This window comes from Theobroma cacao, chromosome 3 (genome assembly GCF_053813885.1).
Source record: "Theobroma cacao isolate CCN51 chromosome 3, ASM5381388v1, whole genome shotgun sequence".
NCBI classification, from domain to species: Eukaryota; Viridiplantae; Streptophyta; class Magnoliopsida; order Malvales; family Malvaceae; genus Theobroma; species Theobroma cacao.
The window spans coordinates 24031962-24044541 of record NC_142641.1 but is presented as its reverse complement, the minus strand read 5'-3'; the positions used below and the strand labels follow the sequence as shown (position 1 = coordinate 24044541).

General features: G+C 34.4%; 2 long non-coding RNA genes across 2 annotated transcripts; both read left to right on the top strand.

Moving 5' to 3' along the window:
* Window positions 1-3935: 3935 nt before the first annotated feature.
* On the top strand, window positions 3936-5934 carry LOC148763646 (uncharacterized). Its single transcript, XR_016025406.1, has 3 exons — window positions 3936-4080; window positions 4736-4815; window positions 5685-5934. It is a non-coding gene; the product is annotated as an uncharacterized LOC148763646 (long non-coding RNA).
* Window positions 5935-9083: 3149 nt separating this feature from the next.
* On the top strand, window positions 9084-11082 carry LOC148763645 (uncharacterized). Its single transcript, XR_016025408.1, has 3 exons — window positions 9084-9228; window positions 9884-9963; window positions 10833-11082. It is a non-coding gene; the product is annotated as an uncharacterized LOC148763645 (long non-coding RNA).
* Window positions 11083-12580: the final 1498 nt, after the last annotated feature.

Genomic DNA, 12580 nt, shown 5'->3' with positions numbered 1-12580 from the left:
TGATTTTTTTTACATTTTTTGATTAAAACAGATTGTAATTGATTGTTTACCTCGGGAAACGTGAAGCGAAAGCTATCCTTTGGAAAGAAAAGTTTATTTACAGTCACTCATGGCTACAAAAGCCTTATTACTCGCTTTAAATGCTTTTATAATCCCATAATTGAATTTAATTTGATTTTTTTTACATTTTTTGATTAAAACAGATTGTAATTGATTGTTTACCTCGGGAAACGTGAAACGAAAGCTATCCATTGAAAAGAAAAGTTCATTTATCGTCACTACTGGCTAGGAAAGCCTTATTAATCGCTTTAAATGCTTTTATAAACAAATAATTGAATTTAATTTCATTTTTTTTATTTTTTGATTAAAACAGATCGTAATTGATTGTTTACCTCGGGAAACGTGAAGCGAAAGCTATCCATTGAAAAGAAAAGCTTATTTATAGTCACTAAAGCCTACGAAAGCCTTATTACTCGCTTTAAATGCTTTTATAATCCCATAATTGAATTTAATTTGGTTTTTTTTACATTTTTTGATTAAAACAGGTTGTAATTGATTGTTTACCTCGGGAAACGTGAAGCGAAAGCTATCCATTGAAAAGAAAAGTTTATTTACAGTCATTCATGGCTACAAAAGCCTTATTACTCGCTTTAAATGCTTTTATAATCCCATAATTGAATTTAATTTTATTTTTTTTATATTTTTTGATTAAAACAGATTGTGATTGATTGTTTACCTCGGGAAACGTGAAACGAAAGCTATCGATTGAAAAGAAAAGTTCATTTATCGTCACTACTGGCTACGAAAGCCTTATTAATCGCTTTAAATGCTTTTATAAACCCATAATTGAATGTAATTTCATTTTTTTTTATTTTTGATTAAAACAGATCGTAATCGATTGTTTACCTCGAGAAACGTGAAGCGAAAGCCATCCATTGAAAAGAAAAGTTTATTTATAGTCACTGAAGCCTACGAAAGCCTTATTACTCGCTTTAAATGCTTTTATAATCCCATAATTGAATTGAATTTCCTTTTTTTTTATTTTTTGATTAAAACAGATCGTAATTGATTGTTTACCTTCTGAAACATGAAGCCAAAGCCATCCATTGACAAGAAAAGTTTATTTATAGTCACTAAAGCCTACGAAAGCTTTATTACTCGCTTTAAATGCTTTTATAATCCCATAATTGAATTTAATTTTATTTTTTTTCATTTTTTGATTAAAACAGATCGTAATTGATTGTTTACCTCTTGAAACATGAAGCCAAAGCCATCCATTGACAAGAAAAGTTTATTTATAGTCACTCATGGCTACGAAAGCCTTATTACTCGCTTTAAATGCTTTTATAATCCCATAATTGAATTTAATTTCATTTTTTTCATTTTTTGATTAAAACAGATCGTAATCGATTGTTTAACTCGAGAAACGTGAAGCGAAAGCCATCTATTGAAAAGAAAAGTTTATTTATAGTCACTAAAGCCTACGAAAGCCTTATTACTCGCTTTAAATGCTTTTATAATCCCATAATTGAATTTAATTTCATTTTTTTTTATTTTTTGATTAAAACATATCGTAATTAATTGTTTACCTCGGGAAACAAGAAGCCAAAGCCATCCATTGACAAGTAAAGTTTATTTATAGCCACTAAAGATTACGAAAGCCTTATTACTCGCTTTAAATGCTTTTATAATCCCATAATTGAATTTAATTTGATTTTTTTTACATTTTTTGATTAAAACAGATTGTAATTGATTGTTTACCTCGGGAATCGTGAAGCGAAAGCTATCCATTGAAAAGAAAAGTTTATTTACAGTCACTCATGGCTACAAAAGCCTTATTACTCGCTTTAAATGCTTCAATAATCCCATAATTGAATTTAATTTGATTTTTTTTACATTTTTTGATTAAAACAGATTGTAATTGATTGTTTACCCCGGGAAACGTGAAGCGAAAGCTATCCATTGAAAAGAAAAGTTCATTTATCGTCACTCATGGCTACGAAAGCCTTATTACTCGCTTTAAATGCATTTATAAACCCATAATCGAATTTAATTTATTTATTTTTTTTTTAATTAAAACAGATCGTAATTAATTGTTTACCTCGGGAAACATGAAGCCAAAGCCATCCATTGACAAGTAAAGTTTATTTATATTCACTAAAGCCTACGAAAGCCTTATTACTCGCTTTAACTGCTTTTATAATCCCATAATTGAATTTAATTTCATTTTTTTCATTTTTTCATTAAAACAGATCGTAATTGATTGTTTACCTCGGGAAACATGAAGCCAAAGCCATCCATTGACAAGAAAAGTTTATTTATAGTCACTAAAGCCTACGAAAGCCTTATTACTCGCTTTAAATGCTTTTATAATCCCATAATTGAATTTAATTTGATTTTTTTTACATTTTTTGATTAAAACAGATTGTAATTGATTGTTTACCTCGGGAAACGTGAAGCGAAAGCTATCCATTGAAAAGAAAAGTTTATTTACAGTCACTCATGGCTACAAAAGCCTTATTACTCGCTTTAAATGCTTTTATAATCCCATAATTGAATTTAATTTGAATTTTTTTACATTTTTTGATTAAAACAGATTGTAATTGATTGTTTACCTCGTGAAACGTAAAGCGAAAGCTATCCATTGAAAAGAAAGGTTTATTTATAGTCACTCATGGCTACGAAAGCCTTATTACTCGCTTTAAATGCTTTTATAATCCCATAATTGAATTTAATTTTATTTTTTTCATTTTTTGATTAAAACAGATCGTAATCGATTGTTTACCTCGAGAAACGTGAAGCGAAAGCCATCTATTGAAAAGAAAAGTTTATTTATAGTCACTAAAGCCTACGAAAGCCTTATTACTCGCTTTAAATGCTTTTATAATCCCATAATTGAATTTAATTTCATTTTTTTCATTTTTTGATTAAAACATATCGTAATTAATTGTTTACCTCGGGAAACATGAAGCCAAAGCCATCCATTGACAAGTAAAGTTTATTTATAGTCACTAAAGATTACGAAAGCCTTATTACTCGCTTTAAATGCTTTTATAATCCCATAATTGAATTGAATTTGATTTTTTTTACATTTTTTGATTAAAACAGATTGTAATTGATTGTTTACCTCGGGAAATGTGAAGCGAAAGCTATCCATTGAAAAGAAAAGTTTATTTACAGTCACTCATGGCTACAAAAGCCTTATTACTCGCTTTAAATGCTTTTATAATCCCATAATTGACTTTAATTTGATTTTTTTTACATTTTTTGATTAAAACAGATTGTAATTGATTGTTTACCCCGGGAAACGTGAAGCGAAATGTCAAACCCTGCTTTGTAAAATAATTATAATATCATTCACATGCTCGATAGAATGTTTGTATATTTAGGAAGTTCGAGAAATCGTTAAAAGACGATATTGCCTCTAATGGTATCATTAAGTCGATTAAGCCTCGAACTAGTTCAAATAGGAATTTTAAGGTGAAATTAAGAGTTTCACAGTTCAGGGATGACTCAAAATGGTAATTAGGAGTTCGAGGATCAATTCGGAGTCAAATTGAAATTTTCACTATATAAGGGTAAAATTGTAATTTTTCCATCTGCGGATAAAATTTGAGATTTTGAGAGAATTTAGATCACATTTGATAAATTGGGGAATGATATGAGTATAAGGGATAAAAAATATGTCTATGGACAATTTTTCAGTTTTTGGGGCAAAAATGTAATTTTTGATTTTTACGGGGGCAAAAGTGTAAATATCAAAAATTACTTCACCAAAACTTTGGAAAAATCTGGAAATTTCACTTAAGACTTGGATAAGTCAAAGGGAATGCATGGTGGAAAAAGTAGGACAAATGGATGGCTAGAAAAAAAAAATGAATTAATAAAATATTTAAAATATGAATAAAATAATATTATTTCATTAAACAATAAAAAAAGGCATAAAAAAATCAGCCCACCCATTCTTCTTCTTCAACATTCGGCCAAGCAAGAAACAAGAGAGAGAAAGGAGAAAATAAAACCCTAGCTAGGAAATTTAAAGGGAAAATAGGTGGAAATTCAAAAATCAAGTGAAAAAAGGTAACATTTCTTAAATTTGTCTTGTGCTTTACCTTTCCCATGCTTTTTCCATCATTTTTCATGGTTGAATCATGTGATTTGAGGATGATTTGAATTCTGGTCATATGGGTTTAGAGAGAGAAAGTTGTTAGATAAATTTGATTTTGAGCTATGTTAGTGTTTAGTGTTAGTTTAGCATATTTAGGAACAAAACAACAAGAAAAGAATTTATTTTCCTCCATTACCATTATTGGCTGAATTTTCTAGGGGAATATTGGCTGATGATCTTGATGTTTATTTGAGAAATTATGATGAATAATGATGAATTATGAGTCTAGAAAAATAATGGAAATTTTTGGAGCAAAAATATGAATTTTTACCCATTAGGGGTATTTTCGTAATTTGCTATAAGGACTGATAATTTGCACCACACCGAGGGACTTTAAGTCAATTTGGGTGCAATTGAGGTATAGAAACTGAAAAAAAAATTAATTTGAGATTAAATTGGACGCGTTAGTAATTTAATCGGGTAATAGGCCGAATTAGGTCGGCACCGCATTTAAGCGGTAGTCGGATAAGTTGCATGTCATATCATGCATATATATACCGAGCCTGAATTGATTTTATAATGGTCAAGCATTAATGTGGTGAATTATGTATTGTACATTGTGGATAGGTGGTGAGCAAATTACACTGGTAAAAGTACCAAAATTGTGCTTGAAGACTGGGATTAGGAGTACATCGACTCCTAGAACTGTGAGTGGACAATTTATCGTCTTAAATATCTAGAGTAATTATACTTGTTTGATGCTTTTATTGAATGGTGAATTTAAATTATAAAATATTATGTTTTCCAATTAAAATGTTTTTTTAATAAAAATGAGATTTATACTGGTTTTGAAATCAAATATTGTTTTGGGAAAATTGAGTATATGGAGACTGTGTTGAAATTTATGATTTTATATGTTATTGAAATTGTGGCTTATGACACTATGGTAGCATAATGGCTAAATTTTTTTTTTGGTTGGCATGAAATATATGAACAGTTTTGGATTGGTCTCGGTAGACTGGATTACATTTTATTCGCCATATTATGCTACTGAAATTTTTATGGGTCTGGTGGTATATTAAACGGTCACTGCAGTGGTGGGGGTTTCCGTGGACTGCCTATGAGAGGGGCACGGTAACTCAATTATATACTTACCTTCAGGGGGAGATGTTGGGTGAAGTATCTCCTGAGGTATGATTTGAGTGCACCTCACGTTCGGGCCACCACGTGAGAGTGAGACTCAGCCAACGCCAAGGAACGGCTGTGTGTTAGATGTGAAAACATGTTTATGGGTATGAGTCATTGAACAGCCTTGGCGGTCTCAGTGGGATACCTTGACGAAGGTACCCGTGAGAATGATTCTGGCAGGGGCCAAGTTTAAGAAATTCATAAGTCGGGGAAATTTTGATGAAAAGAAATTATTTGGTATAGATTGAAACGAATTTTGTGTTATGAACATTATTGAGATATAACGTTTTTATATTATCTCCATCTACTCGGCTTTAGATGCTTTTGATGGTAATTGTTTACTCACTGGGATTATTTAATCTCACCCCTCTTCCTATCCATTTTTCAGGCTCAGGACAGTTTGTTGATAGTTGATTAAGACGAGAATTAATCTCGAAGTTGCATCATAGGAAGTAAGGGTTCGTAGCTCTACACTTTCTTGGTTAGTTAGGGGCCCACGTGTCACTGTAAACGAAATTTCATACTTTAATTATCTTTATTACTATATAACTAAATTTATTTTACTTTTACGCTACAAAAGTTATTTTAGGAAGACTTTGAAAATATTGTGTTTTAAGAAAATAGAATATTTTATTTAATGTTTTTATTATATTCAAATAGCTATAATTTTACTTTAAATGAATGTTGTAGACTTCAAAATTTAATTTAAATCATGAAATATGTGTTTCCACTTACATATTACATTTTTCGGATTTCAAAATTTAAAAAAAAAAAAAATTGACGAAAATGCCCCTGTGAGCTAGAAAATAATATTTTATTGTTTTGAGTTGGAACCAACTTATGTTTTCTTGAAATGCGAGATTTATCTAATTGTCGCTCACCGGGGAGATGCGGAAGTTGATGCTAAGCCTTGCGGGGTTTCGATCGGCATTCGGGGTAATGAGTGCTTATCGGGACGTCGCGGCGGTTGTCACTGGCTCGATGGGAGTTCCGGGTCGTGACAATTAGATTGGTATCAGAGCATGGTTTAAAGATCAAAGATTTTGATTTTAAAGCTTTGGATTTCAAAGTTTTTGATTTTAAAGTTGTTTTAAGAAATCCACACTGACACTGCGTGGCCCAAGTTAAGTGAAGTTAAGTAAGTCAAGTTAAGTTAGGTTATATCGAGTTAGTTGCATATAGAATTTAAAGTCATCTAAGTCTATTCCATTTCTTATTGTAGAGTACCATGCCTCCTCGACGTGGGCGTCCACCTCTCTATAGGTCAGTAGGGAGGGGAAGAGGCCGTGCTAGACTTAGTCAGCCAGATCCCGTGGAAAGGGAGTCTGCTGCACCTACTTTTCGAGCAGCACCTGCTGTTGAGCCTACTGAGATTCCTCCACCTCCTCCACCACCTACTGCTACTCCTGGTGTTCATGCCATGTCTCTTGAGGCAGTCCAGGCATTAGCAGCTTTTCTTAATGTCATTATGGGCCAAGCTCAAGCTGGTCGAGTCCCTCATACTGTTCCCCCAGCAGTATCTCCAGTGCCACCACCACCACCTCTTGTTCCACCACCAGTGCCAGATGTCTCCATTTCCAAAAAGCTTAAGGAAGCTAGGCAGCTGGGTTGCACTTCTTTTGTTGGTGATTTGGATGCAACCGCAGCTAAAGATTGGATTACTCAGGTAACAGAGACATTCGTGGATATGAAATTGGATGATGATATGAAGTTAATGGTGGCCACAAGATTACTAGAGAAGAGGGCTCGTACATGGTGGAGCTCGGTAAAATCACGTTCCATTACTCCGTTGACTTGGATAGACTTCCTACAAGAATTCGACCGTCAATACTACACCTACTTTCATCAAAAAGAGAAGAAGAGAGAATTCCTAAGTTTACAACAAGGGAATTTAACCATAGAAGAGTACGAGGCTCGTTTTAATGAGCTGATGTCATATGTGCCAGACCTGGTGAAGTTTGAGCAAGATCAAGCTAGTTATTTTGAAGAAGGGCTCCGTAACGAGATCAGAGAGAGAATGACTGTGACAGGCCGGGAGCCTCATAAAGAAGTTGTACAGATGGCTTTAAGGGCCGAAAAACTCACGAATGAAAATCGGAGAATGCGAGCTGAGTTTGCAAAGAGGAGAAACCCGAATGTATCCTCTATTCAACTGCCCAAAAGAGGTAAGGACACATCTGCTTCTGAGAGTACTGTTTCTGTTCCGGTGATATCTCCTCGACCCCCACTTTCACAGTTACAGCAGAGACCTCCGAGATTTAGCAGGTCTGGGATGAGTAGTACTTCCGAGAAAAGTTTTGGAGGTTTAAATAAATGCGAAAAATGTGGGAGATATCATGTTGGGGAGTGTTGGGGCATAAGATGTTTTCATTGTGACCAGCCGGGCCACATTAGGAGTGACTGCCCACAATTAGGACGGGCTACGGTAGTTGCTCCATCCCCATTAACTCATACGGATATGCAGAGGAGAGATTCCTCTGGAGTACACCCGAGGCAGGGGGTAGCTGTACGATCTGAAATGGGTAGCAACACCCCAGCACAACCACCTTTGAGGCCATGGACTCGTTCTTCAACAAGAGTTTTCGCTGTAACAGAAGATGAAGCACGAGTCCGATCTGAAGAAAGTGAGTGAAAAGTTAGACGAAGGTGTAAAATAGTGATAGGGGATGTAAATACCAAGTGATGGACGTGTAAATAAAGGTTTCAAGAATAATATAGTAAATGAGTTCATATGGAATATGGTTGTAAGAATTTCTTACTATATTGTGGAAATTAGAACTCAAAAATACTTGAGGTATACAAAGTTCAAATGAACTTAAATCTTAAGCAATAAATTGATGTCGAAATACAAGAAGGATACAAAGCAATATAGAGGCACGAAAGATGATTAAGGACAAAGGGATGACTCTGAGGAATTATGATACTGCATCGTATGCGATGATTAAATCAAGAAAGATCTTGAATGCATAAATGGGATTATAAAGCATATACACATATGTGGGGTTGATATTGTGATTAACTAAAATAAAGAATGATTTTTAGTGAATTAAGATTCCCTATAAAGGAGATAACAGGAGAAGTTGAGCATCGAATAAAAGATAATACCCCGCCTTTTCTTTGAGTTAATAAGTGAAATTTTGAGGACAAAATTTTATTTTAAGGGGGGTAGTGTTGTCAAACCCTGCTTTGTAAAATAATTATAATATCATTCACATGCTCGATAGAATGTTTGTATATTTAGGAAGTTCGAGAAATCGTTAAAAGACGATATTGCCTCTAATGGTATCATTAAGTCGATTAAGCCTCGAACTAGTTCAAATAGGAATTTTAAGGTGAAATTAAGAGTTTCACAGTTCAGGGATGACTCAAAATGGTAATTAGGAGTTCGAGGATCAATTCGGAGTCAAATTGAAATTTTCACTATATAAGGGTAAAATTGTAATTTTTCCATCTGCGGATAAAATTTGAGATTTTGAGAGAATTTAGATCACATTTGATAAATTGGGGAATGATATGAGTATAAGGGATAAAAAATATGTCTATGGACAATTTTTCAGTTTTTGGGGCAAAAATGTAATTTTTGATTTTTACGGGGGCAAAAGTGTAAATATCAAAAATTACTTCACCAAAACTTTGGAAAAATCTGGAAATTTCACTTAAGACTTGGATAAGTCAAAGGGAATGCATGGTGGAAAAAGTAGGACAAATGGATGGCTAGAAAAAAAAAATGAATTAATAAAATATTTAAAATATGAATAAAATAATATTATTTCATTAAACAATAAAAAAAGGCATAAAAAAATCAGCCCACCCATTCTTCTTCTTCAACATTCGGCCAAGCAAGAAACAAGAGAGAGAAAGGAGAAAATAAAACCCTAGCTAGGAAATTTAAAGGGAAAATAGGTGGAAATTCAAAAATCAAGTGAAAAAAGGTAACATTTCTTAAATTTGTCTTGTGCTTTACCTTTCCCATGCTTTTTCCATCATTTTTCATGGTTGAATCATGTGATTTGAGGATGATTTGAATTCTGGTCATATGGGTTTAGAGAGAGAAAGTTGTTAGATAAATTTGATTTTGAGCTATGTTAGTGTTTAGTGTTAGTTTAGCATATTTAGGAACAAAACAACAAGAAAAGAATTTATTTTCCTCCATTACCATTATTGGCTGAATTTTCTAGGGGAATATTGGCTGATGATCTTGATGTTTATTTGAGAAATTATGATGAATAATGATGAATTATGAGTCTAGAAAAATAATGGAAATTTTTGGAGCAAAAATATGAATTTTTACCCATTAGGGGTATTTTCGTAATTTGCTATAAGGACTGATAATTTGCACCACACCGAGGGACTTTAAGTCAATTTGGGTGCAATTGAGGTATAGAAACTGAAAAAAAAATTAATTTGAGATTAAATTGGACGCGTTAGTAATTTAATCGGGTAATAGGCCGAATTAGGTCGGCACCGCATTTAAGCGGTAGTCGGATAAGTTGCATGTCATATCATGCATATATATACCGAGCCTGAATTGATTTTATAATGGTCAAGCATTAATGTGGTGAATTATGTATTGTACATTGTGGATAGGTGGTGAGCAAATTACACTGGTAAAAGTACCAAAATTGTGCTTGAAGACTGGGATTAGGAGTACATCGACTCCTAGAACTGTGAGTGGACAATTTATCGTCTTAAATATCTAGAGTAATTATACTTGTTTGATGCTTTTATTGAATGGTGAATTTAAATTATAAAATATTATGTTTTCCAATTAAAATGTTTTTTTAATAAAAATGAGATTTATACTGGTTTTGAAATCAAATATTGTTTTGGGAAAATTGAGTATATGGAGACTGTGTTGAAATTTATGATTTTATATGTTATTGAAATTGTGGCTTATGACACTATGGTAGCATAATGGCTAAATTTTTTTTTTGGTTGGCATGAAATATATGAACAGTTTTGGATTGGTCTCGGTAGACTGGATTACATTTTATTCGCCATATTATGCTACTGAAATTTTTATGGGTCTGGTGGTATATTAAACGGTCACTGCAGTGGTGGGGGTTTCCGTGGACTGCCTATGAGAGGGGCACGGTAACTCAATTATATACTTACCTTCAGGGGGAGATGTTGGGTGAAGTATCTCCTGAGGTATGATTTGAGTGCACCTCACGTTCGGGCCACCACGTGAGAGTGAGACTCAGCCAACGCCAAGGAACGGCTGTGTGTTAGATGTGAAAACATGTTTATGGGTATGAGTCATTGAACAGCCTTGGCGGTCTCAGTGGGATACCTTGACGAAGGTACCCGTGAGAATGATTCTGGCAGGGGCCAAGTTTAAGAAATTCATAAGTCGGGGAAATTTTGATGAAAAGAAATTATTTGGTATAGATTGAAACGAATTTTGTGTTATGAACATTATTGAGATATAACGTTTTTATATTATCTCCATCTACTCGGCTTTAGATGCTTTTGATGGTAATTGTTTACTCACTGGGATTATTTAATCTCACCCCTCTTCCTATCCATTTTTCAGGCTCAGGACAGTTTGTTGATAGTTGATTAAGACGAGAATTAATCTCGAAGTTGCATCATAGGAAGTAAGGGTTCGTAGCTCTACACTTTCTTGGTTAGTTAGGGGCCCACGTGTCACTGTAAACGAAATTTCATACTTTAATTATCTTTATTACTATATAACTAAATTTATTTTACTTTTACGCTACAAAAGTTATTTTAGGAAGACTTTGAAAATATTGTGTTTTAAGAAAATAGAATATTTTATTTAATGTTTTTATTATATTCAAATAGCTATAATTTTACTTTAAATGAATGTTGTAGACTTCAAAATTTAATTTAAATCATGAAATATGTGTTTCCACTTACATATTACATTTTTCGGATTTCAAAATTTAAAAAAAAAAAAAATTGACGAAAATGCCCCTGTGAGCTAGAAAATAATATTTTATTGTTTTGAGTTGGAACCAACTTATGTTTTCTTGAAATGCGAGATTTATCTAATTGTCGCTCACCGGGGAGATGCGGAAGTTGATGCTAAGCCTTGCGGGGTTTCGATCGGCATTCGGGGTAATGAGTGCTTATCGGGACGTCGCGGCGGTTGTCACTGGCTCGATGGGAGTTCCGGGTCGTGACAATTAGATTGGTATCAGAGCATGGTTTAAAGATCAAAGATTTTGATTTTAAAGCTTTGGATTTCAAAGTTTTTGATTTTAAAGTTGTTTTAAGAAATCCACACTGACACTGCGTGGCCCAAGTTAAGTGAAGTTAAGTAAGTCAAGTTAAGTTAGGTTATATCGAGTTAGTTGCATATAGAATTTAAAGTCATCTAAGTCTATTCCATTTCTTATTGTAGAGTACCATGCCTCCTCGACGTGGGCGTCCACCTCTCTATAGGTCAGTAGGGAGGGGAAGAGGCCGTGCTAGACTTAGTCAGCCAGATCCCGTGGAAAGGGAGTCTGCTGCACCTACTTTTCGAGCAGCACCTGCTGTTGAGCCTACTGAGATTCCTCCACCTCCTCCACCACCTACTGCTACTCCTGGTGTTCATGCCATGTCTCTTGAGGCAGTCCAGGCATTAGCAGCTTTTCTTAATGTCATTATGGGCCAAGCTCAAGCTGGTCGAGTCCCTCATACTGTTCCCCCAGCAGTATCTCCAGTGCCACCACCACCACCTCTTGTTCCACCACCAGTGCCAGATGTCTCCATTTCCAAAAAGCTTAAGGAAGCTAGGCAGCTGGGTTGCACTTCTTTTGTTGGTGATTTGGATGCAACCGCAGCTAAAGATTGGATTACTCAGGTAACAGAGACATTCGTGGATATGAAATTGGATGATGATATGAAGTTAATGGTGGCCACAAGATTACTAGAGAAGAGGGCTCGTACATGGTGGAGCTCGGTAAAATCACGTTCCATTACTCCGTTGACTTGGATAGACTTCCTACAAGAATTCGACCGTCAATACTACACCTACTTTCATCAAAAAGAGAAGAAGAGAGAATTCCTAAGTTTACAACAAGGGAATTTAACCATAGAAGAGTACGAGGCTCGTTTTAATGAGCTGATGTCATATGTGCCAGACCTGGTGAAGTTTGAGCAAGATCAAGCTAGTTATTTTGAAGAAGGGCTCCGTAACGAGATCAGAGAGAGAATGACTGTGACAGGCCGAGAGCCTCATAAAGAAGTTGTACAGATGGCTTTAAGGGCCGAAAAACTCACGAATGAAAATCGGAGAATGCGAGCTGAGTTTGCAAAGAGGAGAAACCCGAA